Here is a 22,799-nt window from a genome sequence, read left to right on the forward strand (position 1 = left end):
TCTCTGTTATAATGTCCTCACAGGCAGCGTGTAAACTCTGTCCTCTGTGTCTCCTCCTCGGGGGCCATCTCTCTCTCTCTCTCTCTCTCTCTCTCTCTCTCTCTCTCTCTCTCTCTCTCTCTCTCTCTCTCACCGAGCACATCACATACTGTGTATACTTTCCTGTTGACACTCTGTGATGTCTGCCTGGTCCAAAAACTCAGGTTCTCCTGTGTTGTGCAAATGATAGCTGAGGAGTTGTGCTTGTAAACTACGTTTGACAACATCTGATAAACTGTGAAGCAGAGTGCTGACTGTAGCCACAGTCACCGGCTGAGAACACAACACTAGTGAGCACTCCTTTTGCTGTGGTTATGACTAAAAGCGCAAAACACAGTATAATGTAATTGACGAAAAATTGTTTAGTTGGCTTGTTGTTTTGTCTTCTGAATTTTATGGCAATTGGTGAATTTTGTTGCTGTAAACTACAGATGCTATTGTCTAAAGCAATCACAACTTTTCCAAAACACATAGATTGGATAAATCTTAGGTTGTTCAACATCTTGTCGAGGACAATTTACCACACAGACTGTTCAAGCCTTAGACTGACCTAATGCAAGGGGCACCCAGAACTGAACTCTGACCTCTTGATTTGCAGTCAAATGCTCTAAAACTGCACTATACCCCCTTGTTCTCTGAACACAAGGCCCACTATTTTTGTACATTTGGTGAAATGTGAGCTACTGTGGCTGGACATGATTTAAGCTGTCTGCTTCAGACCCTGAGAGCTGTGTAGCATGCTTGTTTGAATGTGTAACCGTGTTCAGTATGAATTATAGCAAAACCTCTCATAATGACCCCTTCTTCTAAAGAAACAGTCCTGGGTTGAGATTGTGTGAAAACACCCTAAAACAGTATTAAAGTATTCCACAATTCCTATGGATAATGGCTATTGGTGTAGCTAAATGGTTATTGCTGTGGCTGTAATGTTAGCTATAGCTGAGATTGTGACTGGCTGGCTGCTCTTTACAGCATCTAAGACATCAGCCAGCAATACAGTGTGCAATAGTAAAGCCAGAAGCTCTGTTTTACACATACACCACTAAGAGTTCAGGAATAGCTCCACCTCAACAATCAACCAACTCAAACTAAGCAATGCAGTAAAATCTGAGAATTAATATGTTACTACTGCAGTTGAATTACTCCGTTATCATTCTTTTTATGACATTTCCAGATTACAGAAACATTTGAATCATTTTATGTTTGAAGAGTTATATCAGTTGTAATATTTAGCATGTGAGGATTTACACAATGAACATTTTGAGTAATATAAACCATCAGAAAGGCCAGATGTATTTGAGGATATTTGTACCTATACGATTTCTGTGTAAAAAACAACAAAAATCTGCATATACTGTTGTGAGAGAATGAATTACAGTATGGTTTTGAGAATTGCACACATTGTTTCGAGTAATTTGAAATTAAGCTGAAAAGCGATGGATAAATTGTAAGATAGCACTTGGTTACATAACAGGGATTTTTCTATTCACAAGGTGACTTTTTGTCATCAACAGATATCATATGATACCACATGACCAAGTGGGGGAACTTGAACCTACAATCCCCAGCCGCAGAGGCCGATGCCTGATCCATTAGGCCAAAGAAAACATAATGTAGAACTAGGAAACAGATACGGAGAGGCTGACAGACGGGAAATTGCCACAGGACAAAATAAAACTGTTTTAAGTGGTTTTTAACTGTGATTCAATTTCAGTTGTTGGTGCTAGTTTAGAGAAGTCTTCCAAACTGGGCCACTGAGCTGAAGTTGTAACAAACAAACACAAAAAAAAAACCACCTCCAAACTTCCTTTCTGAGCCTTTCAGATAACATCACACACATATCCCCAGAGGTCTCAAAAACACGGTTCTGGTGTGTGTTTACCCTCTAAAAATATGATGCGTGTCTTAAAATATGTGTCATTATAAGCAATGCAAGATCATAATTGTTATTTCCCTGGGAGGTAAAAGGAAACTGCAGTTTTTTGCATAATGAGTTGTTTCCCACTCAGACACTGCAGAGTTTAGGCTTTTCAGGTCATTGATTGACAGCATGTAACGGTGCACAGGAGGTGATGATTGAGGTGAAGGAGGTGTCCTGAAGCTCCTTTGAACTCATGTATTAAGACAACTGAGCAATTCATCCATATATACAGATCAATCAATCAGTATAGTTATCAGGAAGGCATATAAATGAATGCAGTCTGAAGTAGAAGAGTGGTTACAAAACTTGTGCAGAGGAGAGAGCCAGAAGGAGGAGGCCAGCAGACTTGGCGTGGGATGTTGATTAAATTATGGACATCAGCCATCTTGCTGCTCTTATGTTTTGCTTTGACTATGACAACAGTTAGGAAGACAGATGGAGCTGATTTGATTCCAACCAACAGGACAGCATAATGTATATTGCTTGTCAAATTTTTACTAGACAGTGACCACAATATTTACATTTACAGGCTGTATGAACAAACAAAGATGCGAGATTCATGACACGTGTAATAGAAAAGCCATATTTCCCCAAAGTTCTATGTGTTTTATAATGGCTAGATACAGTTACAGTCACAAATCAAGAAGCAATAATGAAGCAGAAAATCCCAAAAATGGACAGAATTATTGTTTTTGAGATGTTTATTTCTGTAATCTTTTTTTTTTTTTTTTTTAAGTAGAGGCAACCTTGGAAGCTTTTGAATGGCTGGAAACAACTTCTCTTCCATTTTAAGCTGGCAGAACTTTTGTTTTTGAAAGAAATTCATATTGGGAAGGAAATAAGGGAAAGCAGAGATGATTATGAGGAAAAACAACAAGCTGCGGCCAACCCTGTTGACTGTCGACACGTTCCTCTGGTCACTCAGCTGTTTGTGAAATAAATATCCGGTGACTCTATGGTGTCAGCTTGAATTTGGTGTAAACGATATGTTCTTTCTTCAGAAAGGATATTTATTTTACATTTGAAACTGGAAATCACTGTGACAAATTCAATTTATAATTCCACATTTCCTTCAAATGTGGAATTATTCCTTAAGACATATTTCCACTTGACGACCCAGGTGGGACTTGAACCCACAATCCCCAGCTCCGGAGGCTGATGCCTTATCCATTAGGCCACTGGGCCACTGACAACTAGGAATAAAATAGGAAAATAGACAAATAGGGATTGACAGACGGTATCAGTTGATGATGATGTTGCTTTTCCAACAGCTTTCTGGCGTCAGTATCGAGGATCTGTGTCCCACAATTTCTGCAACATTCCGAAAGTGACAATCCAACATTCACACCCACTTGGACAAAACTAAGCAAGATTTAGTTTTTATTCATTCATTACGTAACTATTTCTGTCACTTCTTATCTAAAGACTATAGCAGAAATGCCTTGCAGGAGAGATTGCTGAAAAGTGTGCACCGTTATCACCATATTTAAACTGTTATCCCGTTTACCCCCTCTTTCAACATGGTCGGACAACACATCTTACGTACTAGGTCTTTTCTAACATAACTTGGCTCTAATTCAAACTTTGTGTTCAACAAGCATCTAAGGATGTCAACACGATCAGCAGCAGTATCAGTTTTTGCATGAGTCATTGTTTTTCCAAAAGGAAGAAAGCGAAGACGCTGAACCGTGTGTAACTGTGGATGTTGCTTGAATTTTATGCCTCACTAATGTGTAAGTTAAGTCATTTTCACAATTGAGCTTTTTTGTCTTTTGCCTTTCAATGTACAACCACAGACATCTGTCTGTGACATAACCTGGAGTGATCTGTTCCAGGTTAAACTGCAGAATACTGTATACAGTAATTGACAAAAGTTCTTAACAAGGATTATTGTTTTGTCTTTTGAATTTTCTGGCAGCTGGCAAATGCTGTTGATGTAAACCAACACTGCAGATGCTATTGTGTTAAGCAATTAAATGTAACACACAGATTGTTCAATGTCTTGTTGAGGACAATTTTGAACTATTCATGCCTTGGACTGAACCACAACACCCTAATGAAGGGGGCACCCAGAATTGAACTGGGGACCTCTTGATCTGCAGTCAAATGCTCTACCACTGAGCTATACCCCCTTGTTCTCCAAAATCCACTATTTTGCTACATTTGGTGACACATGAAAGCTGTCACTGAATTTGGTCGCTGTCCAGAAAAAGAGGGGTCTTATTTTTATCTAAAAATGCTTGATTTAATTCAAGCTGTCCTCTTCAGACCCAGAGAACTGTATAACGTGCTTGTGTAACCATATTCTGTGTGATTCATAGCAGCCAGGAAGGGGATGACTGAATATTAACTTCAGTTCAGAATAAGAACAAACCTATTATAATGACCCTTTATTCCAAAGAAATAGTCATGGGTTGAGATTCAAGTATCTAGGTCAAATATGAAAACGCCCTTAGACAGTATTAAAGTATTCTGCAACTCCAAACAGCCTCTCTGACCTCAAAAAATCGACCAAGTAGGTCTCACTCACTGAGACATATTTTACATTGCACAACTAAACAGCCATATTAAACTTTGAACAGCTGGTTTAAGTACACAAAAACACTGCGTTGCGGCAGGGGATTCAGATCAACCGATAATCTATTTAATTGAACATTCACACAAAATATTCACCCGTGCTCTGTGATATTGCATGCATGAACAGAGTGCTGACTTTTACTGGATCAATAAATGAGCATGTGTGGAGGTTTTTATATCTTGCAACCTTGGACATGTTCAGAAACTTATACTGTTAGACGTTAACACATCTCATACATCTTCATAAACGTGGCCAAACCACAAAATAAATCCTGCTCAATGATGCTGTTGCTATAGTCAAAACTTGTGTGAGTGTGTGTGTGTGTGTGTGTGTGTGGTAATAACTTTGTCTACAGCAACATGAAATCCACTTAATCAACATTCAGTAGTTTACTTGCTGTTTTCAGGGCTACTAGATTAAAACATCTTCACTGCACTCACTGAACCATGAATACTGGCCTTGCAGTAGTGTCCTCGCACACAATAGGATCAACAAACCAATTTTTCACTGTTACGGAACAACTGAGTACATACCATGGATGCAGGCTAAGATGCAGTGTATCTATCATCATAACTAAAAGAAAAACACAGGGAAGCTGCTGTTTTCTTGACAAGGACCACAGACTAGGGAGAAAGTGGCTGCATTCACTGCTAAATTATTCAGGGGATCTTGTCTTTACAAGTAACTTATGACCTTTACTGACCTCTGTCAGCAACAAATAGAAACTACAACAGCATGATCCTGGGTGTGAAGTGTTTGGGCCAAATGTGGCTTCACACAAAAATTTAAGTTAATTTCTTAAAGATTTTCTTAGAAACAAAGGAATAGAAACACAGCAGAGATGTAACCGAAAAGACACAGCATACAGTTACCAATTATTCAGGAACCCACAAACAATTTAATACAATCCAATACAACAGCAGTGCAATAAATCTCATCTTTGCCAATTTTATAATGCCCAGCTTTTGCTGACACTATCAATACGAAGATTTTCAAATACTAAACTTAGTTATCTACGGAGCCCCTAAAGTCCTGAAAGGTGATGGGGTTTTTTTTGTTGCCTTGTCTGCACAAGTTATTATCTTGTGGGAACAAGTCATTATCTTGTTTTCACAAGACAATAACTTGTTCACACAAGATATGGATCTAAAAAAAAATCACCTTTCGGGACTTTAGGGGCTCTGTAGGCATCCCACCATCAAAACCCCAATTAATTTCAACTAACATGCTCAACTGATGCTCTGTGGACATGAATTGGAAATTTCCCCATAGGTGTTTGTGAATGGTTTTGTCTATCCATTTAGCCGTGTAATAGACTGGTAAACTGTCCATGTTTTTTTTTTTCCGGCCCTGTTGGAAAAAAGGATCACCAATGCATTAGGATACACTCTCTGGGTAGAATGTGTTAAACAAATTTCATGGCAATTCATGATTTAATACTCAGGACAAAAGAGTTCGACAAACATGGACAGACTGACATTGCCAACAGATGGATTGGATAAAAACAGCCTGCACACTTAATTTTCTGTGGGCTGATGAAGGTTAATAGCCCTCTCCAAAGCTGACAGCTGTGACTCTCCAGTGGAGGGATATTATTCTGCCTTATTCTGGTTTTTAGGGTGTTTTTTTTTAATAAAATCCAACAACTCAGTCAGCTCTGACAAATGAAAACATTGTTCAAGATCGATACTGTACACAAGCAATTCAATTTATAGAACAAAAGCAACCTAATGGGTCACCTTTGACGGCAGTGGAAAGATAAACACCAGCACGCAAGGACTGACCTGGTCGGCCTTTTATTTCAAAATATCAAGTTAATATGAAGTGTATTTTATCGTACTAATTAAAAGGTCCAAATGAAATCATTGTATTGTATTATAAATAATTTTTATTACTGTGTTTGATTGACAGCAGGTAGCAGGCTGAGCTCAACTAGAGACAAAGTAAACAAACTTGCGCTGTAGCTTACAAGTCATGGGCAGACAGTGTGTTGTTAGTAGTGGTATAATGGCGACAGCATCTAAACAGACCAAAGTGACATTTCCAGGTGTGTTTACAGATGTTTAATGTGCTGCAGCTAAATGGATAATTAGCTATCTTGCCTAACTGATGTTAATGGTGTGCTTTTCCCCGCTGAATGTTTGTTTGGTTGCTTGTTCAAGGAGCTGAAGTGGAGGATAAGACATGTTTGTAAGTTAGAGAAGAAGAAGACTTTAGCAGGAAAGCTAATGTGAGTAGTTATTCAAAGTCTGTGACTCTTGTGTTGTGTAGCAGGATGCTATCAGGCATTTAGCCAGCGTGACTTTCTGCCTGTGATAGTGAACAGTGACTGCTTTAACTGCTTTATGGAAATATGGTTTCAAAGTGCATTGATTGGCTGTGTGGGAACAAATTCTCTTTCTAAGCAGGGGGTGTCATCATGAAACTGAAAAATATAAAATATAAACGTATCCCTTTTGGTTTCTGTTTTGTGAAAAAAACAGAAACTAGCATGAAGTTTATTTAGAGTGAGACAGAAAGTGATGAATGTTTTTAATTTACAATAATTTTGAATCAAACTTTTACCAGCTGTAACCTTCGTGTCACATTATGGTTTAAAGTTGTTGTTGACCAACCTGGCTTTTGACTCACAGCTATGGTGCCTGTTGTGCTGCCATGATGACAAAGCCAGCCAAGTAACTTTTTTCTATAGTTCAAAGAATACTTCTCTGCTTCATTTTTTTCATCCTTCTCCACCTTCTCCATTGCTCCCCTGGGCTCCTCTCCCTCTCGCTCTTTGCAACGATGGGTTAAACAGCTGAAGGCTGTGTGTGTTTTCATTGTGGTTGAGATTTATCTTGGGAGACGTGGTTAGACTGGGAGCGAGGGAGCATGTGGGAGGAGGGTGTTGGGAGTATGCAGAGGTCCAGCAGGAAATGTTCAGGGAGAAGGAGGGACAAAAGAACAGATGGATGCAGACACAATGTAAATTTTCATGTAGGCACTCTAATTTCTCGCCTTAAAGTCTCAAAACTGAACTTTGCTGACTTAATAACAGTGATAACATAAAAACTAATTCATTTGGGAGTCTGGCTTAGATCTTGATTGCAGCAGGTTGATGCAGTCAGTCCCAAAGCATCCTCAGTAAGATGGGTGTAACAAGAACATGTCTGGTCATCTGGACAGTTCTTATAGTGAGTTCAAGACAACTCTGAACTTTAAAATTCTTGACCTCATATTCAAGCTACAACTGGGAAATCCAGGCCCAATTTCATGTACAAAACCCATGACCATGGAGGTTAACACTGTGAATGGTAAGTTCTCAACTTAAGGCCATATAATCATCTCCCCTGCCCAGAACTTGCACCTCTTTCAGTTGTGTCCTACCAAATTTGAACAAGGCAGTAATTTAGAGAAGCCTTTAGGATGGGACAACCCTGTCAAGACACATTCAGCCTTGAAATGGAGACTCTGAAGGAGGTAGCTTAGCCCCTGAAATGGGACACAGCTTGCGTATATTCGTCCAGGTTAATGGGGATCAGGTGTGTCTCATTTTCCAGCTGGAGTGTTCATGGTTCTCTCTGCTTACTGACTGGAACTGGATCCCTATTTCTTGGATTTATATTCTTTTTAAAAAAAAGAAAAAGGGACAAAAAGGGGAAAAACCAGAGCATAGCAGTACCAACTTTAATAACATAGCATGTATGTCATGACAATGTATACGTACCACATCAAAAGTAAAAAAGGAAAGCAGGCTTGCTGAAAAAAAAAAAAAAACAGGAAGGAATGGATGCTTTACTTGAGCGTCTTGAAGTGCTTGTGTGGGTTTTTGCCCTGAGCAAAAGCAAAACACAGACATGCACTCGAAATCAAATACATAACCAAAACATGTGAGTGGAAAATCTCATGCACATGGGTGAGTCACCAGAAGAAGAATACTGTACATTTGTTTGTGTGCAGTCGTGAAAGATATACAAAAACCATGTTTTATACTGTTTTTATTTAGGGAAGCAATACAAAAGCAATGAAATGATGATAAGAGAGAAAGAGTGAGAGATAATAGGAGACAGGCAGAGATAGAGAAACCTCATTATACTGTATTTTCTGGCTTTCTGGTTGAATGCATTAAAGTGATGAGTCTGACCCACGTCCAATCCCTTTGGTACTGAAATAGGGCTGCAGCTTACAGCAGCTTGCCACAGTTTACCACTGACAAGAAGAGGTTAGCTGCAGAGGAGGAGCGGGACTCAGAATCTTAATTAGAAAATGTTGTTTACATGACAGACATTTTCCATTCAATGTAGTATTTTCAAGTTGTTTTCTATCCAAACTGAAGCACTTAAAGGCAGGGCGATTTTATTTGTGCAGCATCAACAAGCAGCACGCATATAGATAGGATTTAAAAAGAGTAAATAAACAGAAAGACAAAAATAGAATGAGACAGATTAAACAGGACAATAAAAGTTACAATGCAGTGAAAGATGAATAAATGGTCGACTAGTGTTTGCTGGTTAAAGATTCTTAGAAATGGATCCCTTCACAATCAGACACACTGACATGGCAATCAAACAGAATTAACTCTTATAATGAGCTACAATGTAAAACATGAACAAAAACATAATTCTTACTGGGCTTTTAAATACACAGTTCATTCATACTGGAATAGAGATACTGTTACAATAAGTGTACTGAAAGTTGTCTGTATGTGCACTCTAAATTAGCTTGATAGATTTTTTTTCGTGTGTAGTGTGGAAGGATGCTGTTTTCCCACAATCCAATCCACAACGAAAAAGGAAAAACTGCTGGAAATGATCAAAAATCAGTTGTGGACCACAGGCAGTGCTGGGTTGGGGCTAGATGGGGCCCCACCAAGAAATTACTAAATGTTTGACAAATAAACTCTTGCCTGATTTGCTTTTTTGGCTGCTTTTTCTTATATTCAAGTTACCATAGCAACATCCTCTGTACAGAAATCACATGTTTCAGTTAGTTGCTCACGTCACGCAACATGTATTCGGTGAAGTAACATTAAACTGTTTAGTTTGCTTTGGTACGCTGGCAGCGTGATGGAAATATGTTGTTTCATCATGAAACGACCTTGTCAGAGGAACCAGAAACTAGTGAAAATGACAAAGTGGAGGCAGGCAGAGAGAAAGCATTAAAACAGCTGGGTGACACCACCATTGACAGGTAGTAGTTCCTCCGGTGCTGCAGCCTGAGGGACCCTGTCACCCAGCCTTGATGATGCACCCCCCCCCAAAAAAACTCCAAAACCAGAAGCAGAGTGTTATTGATAGCTGGTAGGAGCAAGACTCCTGACTAGAATATTCTGTCACTTCAGATGTAGCTATCTGTTGGCATTTTCTGCACTTTTTGTTTGTTGCTTTTTCCCTTTCTAAATGTGAGCTGTTATTCTGGCTGTACTTTTTCAGGCAGTTTCCTGAGTTTACAACAGTATTCGGACATCTGCTTGCCTTCTGTCTGCACGTGCCTCTTAAAGTTCTGAACATTGTTATTATCATCTTAAAGAGAAAGCTGTAACTGTTATTGTGTGTAGTATGTTTAAATGCATATGATTCATGAAATTAACTTTCAAATGCTACAAGTTTGCCTTGTGTATTCACATAAACATTACAAACTCCATAGCTCCACCAGTGAATGACACAGCCCCCAACTAGACCCAGCAACCAAAAACCTCTGGCACCACCATGTTGTGGACAATGGTGAGATAGCTAAAGCCATGTTTCCACCACAAGGGACTAAGAACCTTTGGAGGAACTCAGTTCCTTTACCCGCATTTCCACTGGAGGAACCAGGGTCTAAATGAAATTTCAGGGAGATAGGTTTACCCTCCAAGGGAGAGAGGGGTTAATAATACTTTCCGAAAGTACAGGAACTTTGGGGGTGGAGAGTGTAGGTCTGACCATCGCTGATTGGTCAAACACAGACACTGCAGCTGCTTCAACTTGTGTGCTGCTTGATTCAAAGTAAAGTTAGGCTTTTGTTATAAGACTTAAAACTTAGCTGCACTAGTGGCTCATTAACATGCATACAGTTAGCTATTAGCATGCTAACATTTGGCATGTTAGCATGCACAGTTAGTATGGTGTGTTGGTCCTGGCAATAGTTGTTGAGTTATTTCACTCTGGACCAAAGTGTCGACCAACATACAGATGGACTGACCAGCTGACATCTCTATAGCCATCCAACTATCCAGGCAAATAATATAAAATATGGCTTCTTTTTGAGACATTTTAAAAAATAAACTAAAAATTTTACTTTGAAAAATCAAACGGTTTTTAACTTTCCAAATTATACATTAGCAGAAGGGAATGAAACTCACATTTTGACAGTTTGGAGGTGTTGTTTTGCATATAAATGCTAAAAGAATATACTATGAAAATGAGTATAATAGTGAAATACTTTTGGTATCAGTATAGTATGGAATTGGGTCACGAGAGAATATAAGTGCAGGCAAAGTACAGAAAGAGGGTCGTATAGGAGTCGGAAAAAGACATTTAAGATGAGGAGGTGACAGCACAGCAAACGGGGGAAAGTAGATAGTGAGGCAAAAAAAAAAAAAAGAGGAAAAGGAAGAAAATCCGAAAGAAAGAGGAGAAAGAGGGTGAGCAAGAGGAAAAGGCATCAAAGCTCCTTAGAAAAAAAAAAAAAAAAAGATGAGAAATGAGGAATATCGGAGGAGGACATGGGAATGAAACAGACAGTCAGAGAAAATGACCCAAAGCCACAGGATGGGGAAAACTCCATAAAGGCGAGCTCCAATCAAATAGACAGCGTGACCGGCAGATGAAAAGAACTAAACGATGTGAGGGAGCGAGCGGGACAGGAGATGACAGAAGGAAGGAAGAGGAGAAAATTGGATTGAGAGAGTGAGAGAGATGTTAGAGTGAAAAAGAGATGGAAGAAGGAAAATTGGTGGGCGGAAAATAAAAAAAAAGAGAGATGGAGAGAAACCGAATAAGAGGGTGTTACATGCTGCAGTGCTCAGTGAAATCTCAAACTAGTCAGATACAAGAAAAAAGTCTGTTTTATTTTGCAACATGTCTTATTTCCATATTTTCGGCCATTTTTCTTGTCAGTTACGATACTGATTTCATGTTTACCCTGCTATCCGAAATTACCTCTAGCCTGTAGTCGCTCTGTGCTACTTATACCGTACTTCAAAAATGAGAATTGTTCAGGGTGCATCTTTTTTTCTATTACTGTTACATCATGCGATTAAGTAGGAAAGACTGACTAGGTATATCATTATTCAGGTCACATCATTTTTCCACTTTGATTTGTACACATCTATGCAGACGTCAGTGACTTGTCTAATGTTCCATTAGTCTTTTTTGTTCTTAAAAAGAGCGAATGTTTCTATTCTTTGAAGCCATCGTTTTTTTGAACAAGGCATTACTAGATAATTTGTTTAAAGGAAATATTTCTTTGATTTCAAGAATAGTTTCACTATTTTTCAAGCCTGCCCTAAAAACAATAGTCAGGTACCCAAATGAAAACTGACACATGTTTTTCTTGCTGTAATCATTCCTTCCTGCGGGTTAATTAAAATTAAAGTGAAAAGGTAAAATTGTGGCACAGTGTATCAGACTTTTAAGTTTGTGTCTATCCAAATTTGGCTTGATATAATTGATATAAAGTTTTAGCAGAGCAGTGAGTTTTATGTGTCTGACTCGTAAACGCAGTTATTTGAGACAGGGGTGCAACAAAACATTTCCCTTTACTCAGAGCATGTTACAGTAAATGAAATAGAGACTATTGTTGTGTAAAAATAGTAATACAAAGGAAATGACCAGACGTACGTCAACACATATTCTTGGAAAACCAGTGAGAGAGAAAACGGGAGCCAGAAATGAATGTAAATACATTTATTTTCAAGCTACAATTCATGAAAAAACTTTCAAGGTTCAAGCTTCTAGGTTTATTTTAATTGCTCTTATACAATGCAGGCTTGTACAATGAAGTTCAGTTTCAGCCCCCTCCACGCTACACACACAGACAATGTATTAACAAATATTAAAACATTTTAAATTAGAATAGAGTGCAATGTTATATACCCACAAGTGTTTATAATGTGTGCATAATAAATGTAATATGCAAGTTGTGGTGCAAAGCTTGAAGTAGTGGTGGGAATGTGGGTAGTGCTAAGGTAATGGTATGTAGTTTGTTTAAAGCATGATGAACACATTCCTGCCTTCACAAATTATGAATGAAGGCCAAAGAAAATGCGTAACAAAAAAATCATGAATATTTCAAGTAGATTTCGTCTTTATTTCATGCTCTGATTTAATGCAACAGTTAGTTTTCATGCAGCTCTATCAGACTTATACAGTACATGTACACAGAGATCAGCAGGTTTGGCATATCTGGTCATGGTGGACAATTTCATCCTGGCCAAAACCATTTTTCTTGGTTTATAATCTATAAAACAAATGCATTTGTTTATGAGTTTTGTTGAAACACCGGCAGAGAGCTACAAGTATGCAAGCCTGTAAAGAAGATGAATGGACATAAACAGACAGTACTCAAATTGGAATTCAGAGTCAGAGACGAGTAAACTAAACAAAAGTGCACAGAAAGAAAACTCAGTGTATACAGTGAGGGCCGGAGCAGTAAATCAGTCTTATTCAGTCTCATGGTCAGTGACTGAAGCTCTGCTGTGGTTATGAAACTATGTGTTCAAGGGACAATTTCAGGGACAAAGGAAGACACGAAAATTCGAAGGGCTGCAGCCTTACCTTATGCAACCCTATTACCACACATAACTTTGACATTGGATGGTTCTGCAGAAGCCGGTTTACGCTCGGCGAAAATGCTTTTGAACATTCAGAAGAGATGACGAGAGGAAAGAAATTGAGGGAGAGGTATATAAACAGAAGAGAGGAGACAGAAAGAGAATAAAAAGAAATGCATAACGACTATAAAGCAAGAAACTGAATAAGAGCATGTACTGTAGATGGGTGGGTGTTATCCATTACTGATCCTCTAAATCTTCTGGCTTTATGTGTTATGTGTCATATTAAAACATTGCTCATGAAACCGTTCAGTTCACTTCTATAGAAAGCTCAAGCTTAGAAGCTCGAGAAGAATCTATATTTTACTAAATGTAACACAAACATACATATACCATTTTACAGCGAATCGGTCTGACGTTAAGTGGAAAACAAAAGAAGTGTGTTTTTGTGTGCGTCTATGGATATACGTGTGTTAGATCTATAACTTCACTCTAACATGTGCTGCTCATCTGTAAGAAGCCTTCCAGTTCATAGATCTTAGCTTTTAAATAATTTACTACTCTAAATCATGCACATATTCTCTCTCCCCCACACATACACCCACACACACACACATACCGTATACACAAACACATGCAAACATACAAGAAACTTTAAAAAGATACAGTAAGATAGAGAGAGACAGCTGCAGGGCTCCTGCTAAATTACATTCATCCCACACAGGCACACATACAAACACCGTCAACTCCCCCAGTCTCTCCCACCATCTGTCTCATCTTCTTCCATGTTGAGTTTCCACAGATTCCAAAGGTGTCACGCAGAGCCAGGAGATGATACGATTCCTTGATTAAAAAAGAAAAGCTGGTAAGGATGTCGAGAGACAAAGAGGAGCAGAGAGACATAAACAAAACAAAAGACAATGTGACAGAGAGACAGGCGCTATTATAAAGGTTTACAGTAAAGTACCAGATGGATCGGGAATACTTTTGACATGTGGAGTTGCTTGGAGGAACACGGATTCAGCCGCGCTTATATTGCTCTATAATATTTCTCCATAAAGATTTTTACTATCGTCAGCTGACCACTGATTTAGACAAGACATAAAAGGAAAAATACAGGTTTTTATCAACCAAAATTGGTGGATTTCAACTCAGATTAACGTTAAACCTATTATTACTTACTATTTTGTTGCATCAAATCTTTTAAACTAAACTGGATGCATATTAAACCTTTTTTTCTCATCTCATTTCTTCAGTACAGTACAGGGTTAAAAAATAGTTATATTTTTTATGTACAGGAGCTGAAGCAGTATAATTGAGGTCCCGAAAGACAAGTAATGAAAGAAAACCCAATGAAATTTTATGATTCAGAGTTTTAAAAGTCAGAATAAATGTAAACTGATGAATGGAAGATTTGGAAGCAGCACATAGGAGCTATAAACACAACACTGACTAAGTATCACCATATAAAGTTATGTCGGCCTTGTTAGCAATCAGTTGCTAATTTATACATCCAGCAGATATGGAGCGATGTTAGAATTTATTGGAGTTGTGTCACTGGACACCTGATGAATGTAAGTTTAGTATCTGCACTCCCTTTAGCTCTGGTTTGCTCTCAACTTTAGATGAACTTTAGATGCTAAATGCTTCATTATGTTCACCAGCTAATCACTAACAGTGTCTGTGTGCTGTTGCTGGGCAGGGGGTGTCCAAAGGGTTTTTAGAGCTTTCTCACTGAAAACCAATAAGTCCTCCAAACTAAGCGACAAAATACGTCATTGGTCCTTGCACTCAGTATGACACACAATCGTTGATCTGATGTCCCTATCAGCTTGGTTAGGTTTAGGAGAAGACAATGATAAGGTTAGAGAAACATCATGGTTTGGGTTAATATGACTATTTCCTCAAGGTTAGGCAACCTCCATCATCATAGTTACAACAATAACTACATGGTTAAGGGTAGGGAAGGGTGGTGGTCATGGTTTTAAAAAAACAATGTTGACTCACAGCTGGAAACAGAAAATGAACACCGGTCTCTTGTGTTAAAGTCTGAAGTTTCCATTGAAGTCCAATGTTTTGTTGACCCATTTATCCACACTGACCTCCTCCCTACAGACTTTATCGCTACATAATAACATAATCTGATTTCCTCCTTTGCTCCCGTCATAACTACACGGCTGCTAAAGGGCCTCAGTCACTTGTGAATAAATATATGTTGTTTTGGGACACTTGCATAAATGACTGATCTTGTCATTTTTCTTGGGTGGACAGTCTCCTGACAACAGCTGTCTGTTGTGGCTGGAGATGACGCTGATGAGAGCGGTGAGACTGACCCTAAACAGTAAAGCTGCTGGCTGTGAAACCAAAACAATGAGCTGAAAGACACATAAATGCTCTGTAAGGCTGTGGGAAACCGCGGACATGGATGATATCTCTACGAGCAATCCCAGATACATATAGTTATTTTATCTATTACCAATATAAAAATGTTGATTATAGCACCTTTAAGTCCTTGTTGATGCAGCACATCATGAATAATCCGGCTACAATTGTGAATATCTGTTGTATCTATTATATCTACTAGATTGACCAGACGAAACTCTGATGTCATTATGTAGACTTCCCAATCCACAAGAAGTGACAAATCCCAACTTGACAGACCCTCAGATTTACACCCCTCTCTGCTTTGTAATGAATCGATAAGCCCAACAAACTCCAGATCAGATGAACAAAGACGTCACATCTGTAGCCAAGTCATGCAGCACAGTGATCCTGCTTGGCCTGCTGTTAATGATAAATATGCATACATACACAGTATGGCTGGAAGCCCATGAGTGGAGGGGGAACTGGGAGGAAGTGTATGCTAACTTAGAACATATGGAGGCCAAAAGCAGTAAAGACCAATGACTGCACACTTAGATGAAATGAAGAGCATTTCGTGCCAAACAGGAATCTTCTGTTTGGAAAATGTAATACCTGCTTTGAAGTTTGCAAGATTGCAGGTTTGAGTCCCCAGCCCGCTAGCTAAATCAGGGCTGGAGTGAATAAGTGATACCTCTCTTCCCTTGACAATCAGCAGTGAGTTGCTTTTAAGCAATGCATTAAACAGTGTGTTCTCATTTTTCATTCTTTTTAGTATGTCTTGTCATTTTGAATCATCCTCAATAGAGTCATAGCACACAATAAAGCCTCTGAAGTTCACAGAGTATGGAAACTTTTGAATCGCTGTCAGAGCTGAAAAGCCTTCTTTGCTTTAAGAATTTTTAGAGGTTTTTTCCATTTTTCTTCCATTCTTCATCCCCATCAACTCATTTTTTAGCCACAGTAGCAACGTGGTTCTATGGCATTGCCAGTCTGACGGTCGGCCCACCACTTTGATCCAGACTGAAATATCTCAACAAGATGTTTAGATGTTTATATTCCCCAGAGGATGAATCCTAATGACTTTGGTGGTCCCCTGGACTTTCCCTGTAGCTCCACCAAGAGGTTGACATTTTTGGCTTTTACTAAGATATCTCAACGCATGGATTACTCTAAAATTTGGTACAGATATCCAAGGTACTCAGAGGATATATCCTAACAAATTTGGTGATCCTCTGACTTCTCCCTCTAGTGCCACCAGCTGGTCAAAGTCTTCACTAGTCACACCTGTGAAATATCTCAATATATGAATTGGCTCAAAGTTTTGTACAGTTATACTGACTTTGATGAGCCCCTGACTTCTCCTTTAGTGCCCACATGAGGTTCACATGTGTGGTTTAGAGTGAAATGCCTCCACAACTATTAGATTGCTGTGAAAGTTGGTACAGATATTCATGCCCTTCCCAGGAGTATTATAAAAACTTTTTATCTAGCACCATCATAAGGTCAAATTTGTATTTCGTCCAGTACCTAAACTAATAACATTCCTATCATCCTGAACTGCATTTCACTTTGTATTTAGTGCTATTAGCAAATGTTAGCATGCAAACACTCTAAAATGTATATATGAAGTGTTAACATCTGCTTAACATCAGCATCTTAACATTGTCATTGTGAACATGTTAGCGTTATGACATTAGCATTCAGCTCAAAGCATCACTGTGACTAAGTGCATCCTCACAGAGCTGCTAGCACTGGCAGACTGTTTGTCCTCCATAAACCATTCATCAGAGTTTCCTCTTTTGTTCTTTTAATAACAGAAGATGAAAATTACTTGCTAATAGATCCATTGAGGATGCTATAAACCTGGCTCTTCTCTTCACTCTGCAACACCTGGAATCAACCAACACCTACGTATGCATCCTGTTCATAGATTTTAGCTCGGCTTTCAACACAATTAATCCTCTCGCACTCTTCACCAGGCTTCAAGACATGAACATCAACAAAGCTCTGTGTTACTGGATGCTGGACTTTCTTAGAAACAAAATTCAATCTGTCAAGGTTAACAACGCCCTCCCTCCATCTACACTAACAATCTTAGATCTCACCACAGCTCAGTCAAAATATTCAAGTACTCAGACGACACCACTATCATTGGACTTATCAGTAACAATGACGAGACTCAACGGGAACAACAACTTTACTCAAATACCTCAATAATACCTCAAAAACAATGGAAACAGCTGTAGACTTCAGGAGGAGGTCAAACATCAAAGCCCTGGTTCATGGGTTCAACCCATAACATTGACAGACTCCTTCAGATTCCTTGGCGCCTACATCAGTAACACCGACTGTACTTCCTCAGACAACTGAATAAGTATCATGTTAAAAAACACCTGTTGGTCCACTTCCATAAAGCCATCATAGAGAGCATCCTCACATCATCTCTTACTGTCCAGCATGGGAGTTCAGACAGTCAGACCAAGAGTGTATCATCACTAAAGCCTCCAACATAATTGGTTGTGACCTTCCCCCAGTCAACTCACTGTATATAAAGCACACCTTCAACCGGGCAGCTAAAATAACCAGCGACCCCTCCCACCGAACCCACCATGTCTTCCAGCTTCTCCCCTCTGGAAGGTGGTACAAGTCCATATTAACCAATACCACTTAATTCAAAAACAGCTTCTTTCCTACAGCAGTCAGAATGCTTAACACCTCTTGCTAGTCCCCCCTTGCCATAAGATCCCATATAATGACCTGAATGCTCTGTATGCATCGGATGGAACTCAGACTAGAGTTGGTGCACTGGTACATCAATCATTGTTCTTTTTGACTGTTGGGCTACTTGATATTCTGGGGAACTGAACTGTACATATCATATATATTCACCGTACATACTCTCACATTCATGTGTCTCCTTTTTGTGTGTGTTGTTGTAATGGTTTATGGTCCCTGTTGGCTTGTTTTGTTCTTTCTTTTGCACTGGAACTGAGCTACCATGCTGCACCAAACAATTACCACCAACACTGTTGCATGGAAATAATAAAGTATCTATCTAAATTCAAAATATTCATCATCTGTTTGCCAGCGGGGCTGAGGATCACCCAGAGTACTAAATTATACTGTCTGTCAATACATGGTCCACCATAATGAATTTCTTTTCTCTGTCAAACCCTGATGCTGTGAATGCTGCAGAGCCCCAAAGTACAGCAGTACAGCTGCTCAGAGCAGCAGCTGAAGACTGTGGTTATAAAGTGTGAATGTAACTATGAAGATGAATCAGCCCTGACAAAGAGAGTGTTTATATGTAAAGAAGTACTGCCAAAGTCCAGATTGTCTCCTCATTCACCTCTTGTAGGGAAAAGCTGAGTCATTCCCTTCACATCTCAGGTTTGGGCAACCACAAGCTAAAACAAATAGCACAGAAATCACATTTCCAAGTGCTGCAAATCTGCTCAGCAGTGACAGAAAGACCCTCCACCTCATGGTCAGGTGTTTTTGATTGGTTTTCTGCAGTTCACGTTGCTGGTTTGATGTATCTAAATGCATTTATTTATTGTGATTGATTTTAAGATTTTCTTAATATGAATATGCTTTAGGTTTTATGCCTTTCTGCGCCCAAGTTTCCAGTCTGGCACATAAAATAAAAAGAATTTAAACTTTTGAACTGTGCTCAGCAAAGCAGACAAAATAAATATGTCTAAATAAAGATGAATACTTTTCCAATGGAATTCAATTGACATTCCAACAACTGCTTTACATGCAGTCAGTGCTTGTGTGAAATTTTGCAAATTGATGTCAAATTGATAATTATATAATGTTTTATATTTCATGTAAGAAAATAAGTTAGTCTGTTAATGACTTTGGTGATCTGATTACTTTATAGCGCCACTGGCACTTATTAAACAATTTGACATGTAATTGATGGATTGGTGCAAAATTTGGTACAGAACTTCATGGTACCCTGATCCTTCATCCAGCATGATGACAAGTCCAAAACTGAAATGACTTGCCAAGTGAAAAAACATAATTTGCCAGTTCCTTAGATAAACTAACCTGAGCAAACAAACTGCCAAATATGATTAATGAATCAAAACCCCACCTATTAAAGCTTCACAGCGTCAAAAGAAATAGCCAGAGCAAAAAGCCATTGTGTCAGCTCAAATTGTGTTCGGGAAAACGATCCGGCTCCTCCCTGCATCAGTATGTTAGGCACGTACTGTAATAATACATATCGCTCAAAACTCTAATTATACAGTGTCACTTTAAAAAGGCTGCACAAATGTAGGCCCTTAAATCTAAAGGGTTCATAATAGCATAGTTAATACGTTGGCTTATATCATAGTTTATTTGATTCTGCTGCATTAATATAATAAGTAATTTATAGGAATTGTAAATAAGGGCTCTAGGCCATCAAGGACTCTGGATGGTTATGGCGCCTCAGGGCAGCTTCTCCTACATTAATCCTTAAAAGCAGTGAGGAACAGTAAGACAAATAGGTTTTCCCCATCTGTCAAGCTTTGTTAGGACATTCTGTCTTCACAAGGATAGAAATACATGCAGCTCCTACATCACACATAGAGATTTCCTTCTTCTTCTTCTTCTTCTTCATGTGCTTGCTCTACTTTGTCTTTTCACCCCTGTGGCATCTGGTTGACTGACTGCTCTCCAAGTTGAGCAGGCCGGCCGACAGGAAACAGAACAAGCAGAACACAGCCAAGACCCTGAGTGAAAGGAGGAAAGTCTGGGTGATGGATAGCAGAGGCAGAGGAGAGGGAGGGCTGTGAAAGTAGGGTAAAGATAGATCATGGGAAATTGCAGAGATGAAATATGAATAGACGCACAGTAAGATAAGATTAACCAAAAATATATTGGTGTGAAGAAAATGTTATTGTTTTCTTCCTGTCATTTCTAGACTGGACCAGAATAGAAATCTCAACAGTGTCAACAGCACAGTCCCTCTTCGTACACTGAGAGCCCAGTACAGAAATTCACTAAGGCAGCGAGTCAGAAAAGAGTACAGTTGGTACCAAATGATCTTTACGAGGCAGCACAGGGTGTACTTGCTGTATAATTAACTGTTTTTACCATCACAGTAATCCTTCCATGTGGGTCTCAAGCAATGAGAGCTCTAAATGCAAGTGGGCTCCAGGCCAAGGCCACTAAAAAGGAGCGAGTGACTTTGTTCCAGTTTGACTTAGATCACAGCAGTCTGTTTATCAAACGGAATTTCCCCCCTCAGTTGATCTTACTGTACACTATAATCTATCATCAGGAGATATTTATGGTGGCTGTAGTGGTGGGTTTTCTTACTGCATTTCCCAGATTGCCTTTCAGCAAACCTCAGAGATTATCAGAGGAAGCTATTCCCTTCATCTGAATCTTTTTTGTATATGCCACGTTCACGTTATACGGGATTGATGGGAGAGATTCCCACGTTACAGTTGTGTGATTACACAGTTAGTCATATGAGAATAGAAATATTGTCCATCAACATTTAAGTCTGATTATACTGAATAATGATCTTAAGCTGATGTGAGGCATCCATATTTGTTTTGTTTCCAGTCAGACATATCAGAGCTTTCAGAAAACTCGGAGTTTCCAAGTCATATTTGCAACTTGGATGCTGACAAAAACACTTTTTACAGGTCAGAAACCAATTCAATTCAATTAGTCCAGTGAAAGTTTCTCAGTAGGCGCATACACCTAAAAAGTTTTTGAGGCTTTTGTAGACCAATTGAGCATGCAGGCTAGATGCTTCTTCTGGCAGCACTAGTTCACTTTGCGGCTATAATGCTAGCAGAAAAACAGCCAGTCTCTTCCTGTGTTTAATCCCAAAGGGCCAGAAACATGCGGTTTGTTACAGGAAGTGCATGCTTCATGACCCTCCTCTTTGTATGGTCCTATTAATCAATCAGTTAAACACAGCTGTCATTTTATCAAAGTTTTGTTTTCATTTTAGTACGCCAATAAAAACGTACATGCTGAGTGTGCTCTGTGCTGCTGGTTTTATATTTCACAGCAACTGCATTTTACCAAGTAATGATTATTTTCTCTGTGCACATGCGAGGTCCACGTCTGATGGATACAGTGCAAGGATTTCATTGCAAGTTACAGTAAGTGAAACTTTTGATTCAGAAATTCTGTGTGAGAGAAACCAAAGTAAGTTTTGTGATCTGGGTGTGATAAATTGTATCTTTATTGCTCTACAAGCACATTATTCTTATGCTTTAGTAAAGCCAACTTTATCTATAGAGCAGCCGATCACAACAGAAGTTATCTCAGGGCACTTTTCACATAAAGCAGGTCTAGACTGTACTCTTTAATTTACAGAGACCCAACATTCCCCCCATGAGCAAGCACTTGGCGACAGCAACAAGGAAAAACTCCACTTTAACGGGAAGAAGTCTCGAGCAGGACCGGATTCTAGGTGGGCGGCCATATGACTTGACCGGTTGGGCTGAAAGAGAGAAAGAAGGAGTGGGAGAGAGGAGAGAGAAACACAGAGAAGTATAACAATAATACCAACAATATCAAATAATCATGACATAACAACGGAGTCTTTCACCCACGAATAGATACGAATCAGCTGAGAGTGGAGAAAAGAGGACAGGTCTAATGATAGAAAAGAAGCTCCTACAGTGTGATTTAAGTACAACAGTGGGAGTTTATAAGAGGTGACATAATGAAGTTATTTTTGGCATGCAGAATAGGAAAGCACAGGACAAATGAAAGGAAAAGGCATTATTGCTATCCAGGATCTGAGTCATGGACACTGTAAAGTAAAATTCAGACAGAGAAGAGACAAAGGGAGACTCGACCTACATTCCTATTTGGGTGGTGACAGTTCCTTTCGTGCCACATTTGGCTCTCTGTTTTGAAACTTGTGGATAAAGGTAGAGCAGTCTTGACTCCCTTAAGTAAGAATGATGGATGTGGAGTATGTGGAGGGGGGGAGAACAGGAGGTGATCACAGGAGATGAGGGGACATAATTGGGGTACGAGGGAGAAAGACTTACTTTTGATGTTCTTTGATGAGGGAAGGAGGGTGTAAAGGTGTGTGTGTCCTGTGTGTGTGTGCATGTGTATGTGTGTGTGTGTGTAGAGAGAGAGAGAGAGAGAGAGAGGGAGGGAGAGAGTGTGTGTGTATGGGAGAGAGAGAG

At 39.2% G+C, this 22,799-nt stretch overlaps 2 non-coding genes across 2 annotated transcripts; both read right to left on the minus strand.

Moving 5' to 3' along the window:
* Positions 1-3,072: 3,072 nt before the first annotated feature.
* trnar-ccg lies at positions 3,073-3,145 on the minus strand. The gene has a single exon. It is a non-coding gene; the product is annotated as a tRNA-Arg (tRNA).
* An 875-nt stretch (positions 3,146-4,020) lies between these two features.
* On the minus strand, positions 4,021-4,092 carry trnac-gca. Its single transcript has one exon. It is a non-coding gene; the product is annotated as a tRNA-Cys (tRNA).
* Positions 4,093-22,799: the final 18,707 nt, after the last annotated feature.

Source organism: Thunnus albacares, chromosome 3 (assembly GCF_914725855.1).
Source record: "Thunnus albacares chromosome 3, fThuAlb1.1, whole genome shotgun sequence".
In the NCBI taxonomy this organism is placed as follows: Eukaryota; Metazoa; Chordata; class Actinopteri; order Scombriformes; family Scombridae; genus Thunnus; species Thunnus albacares.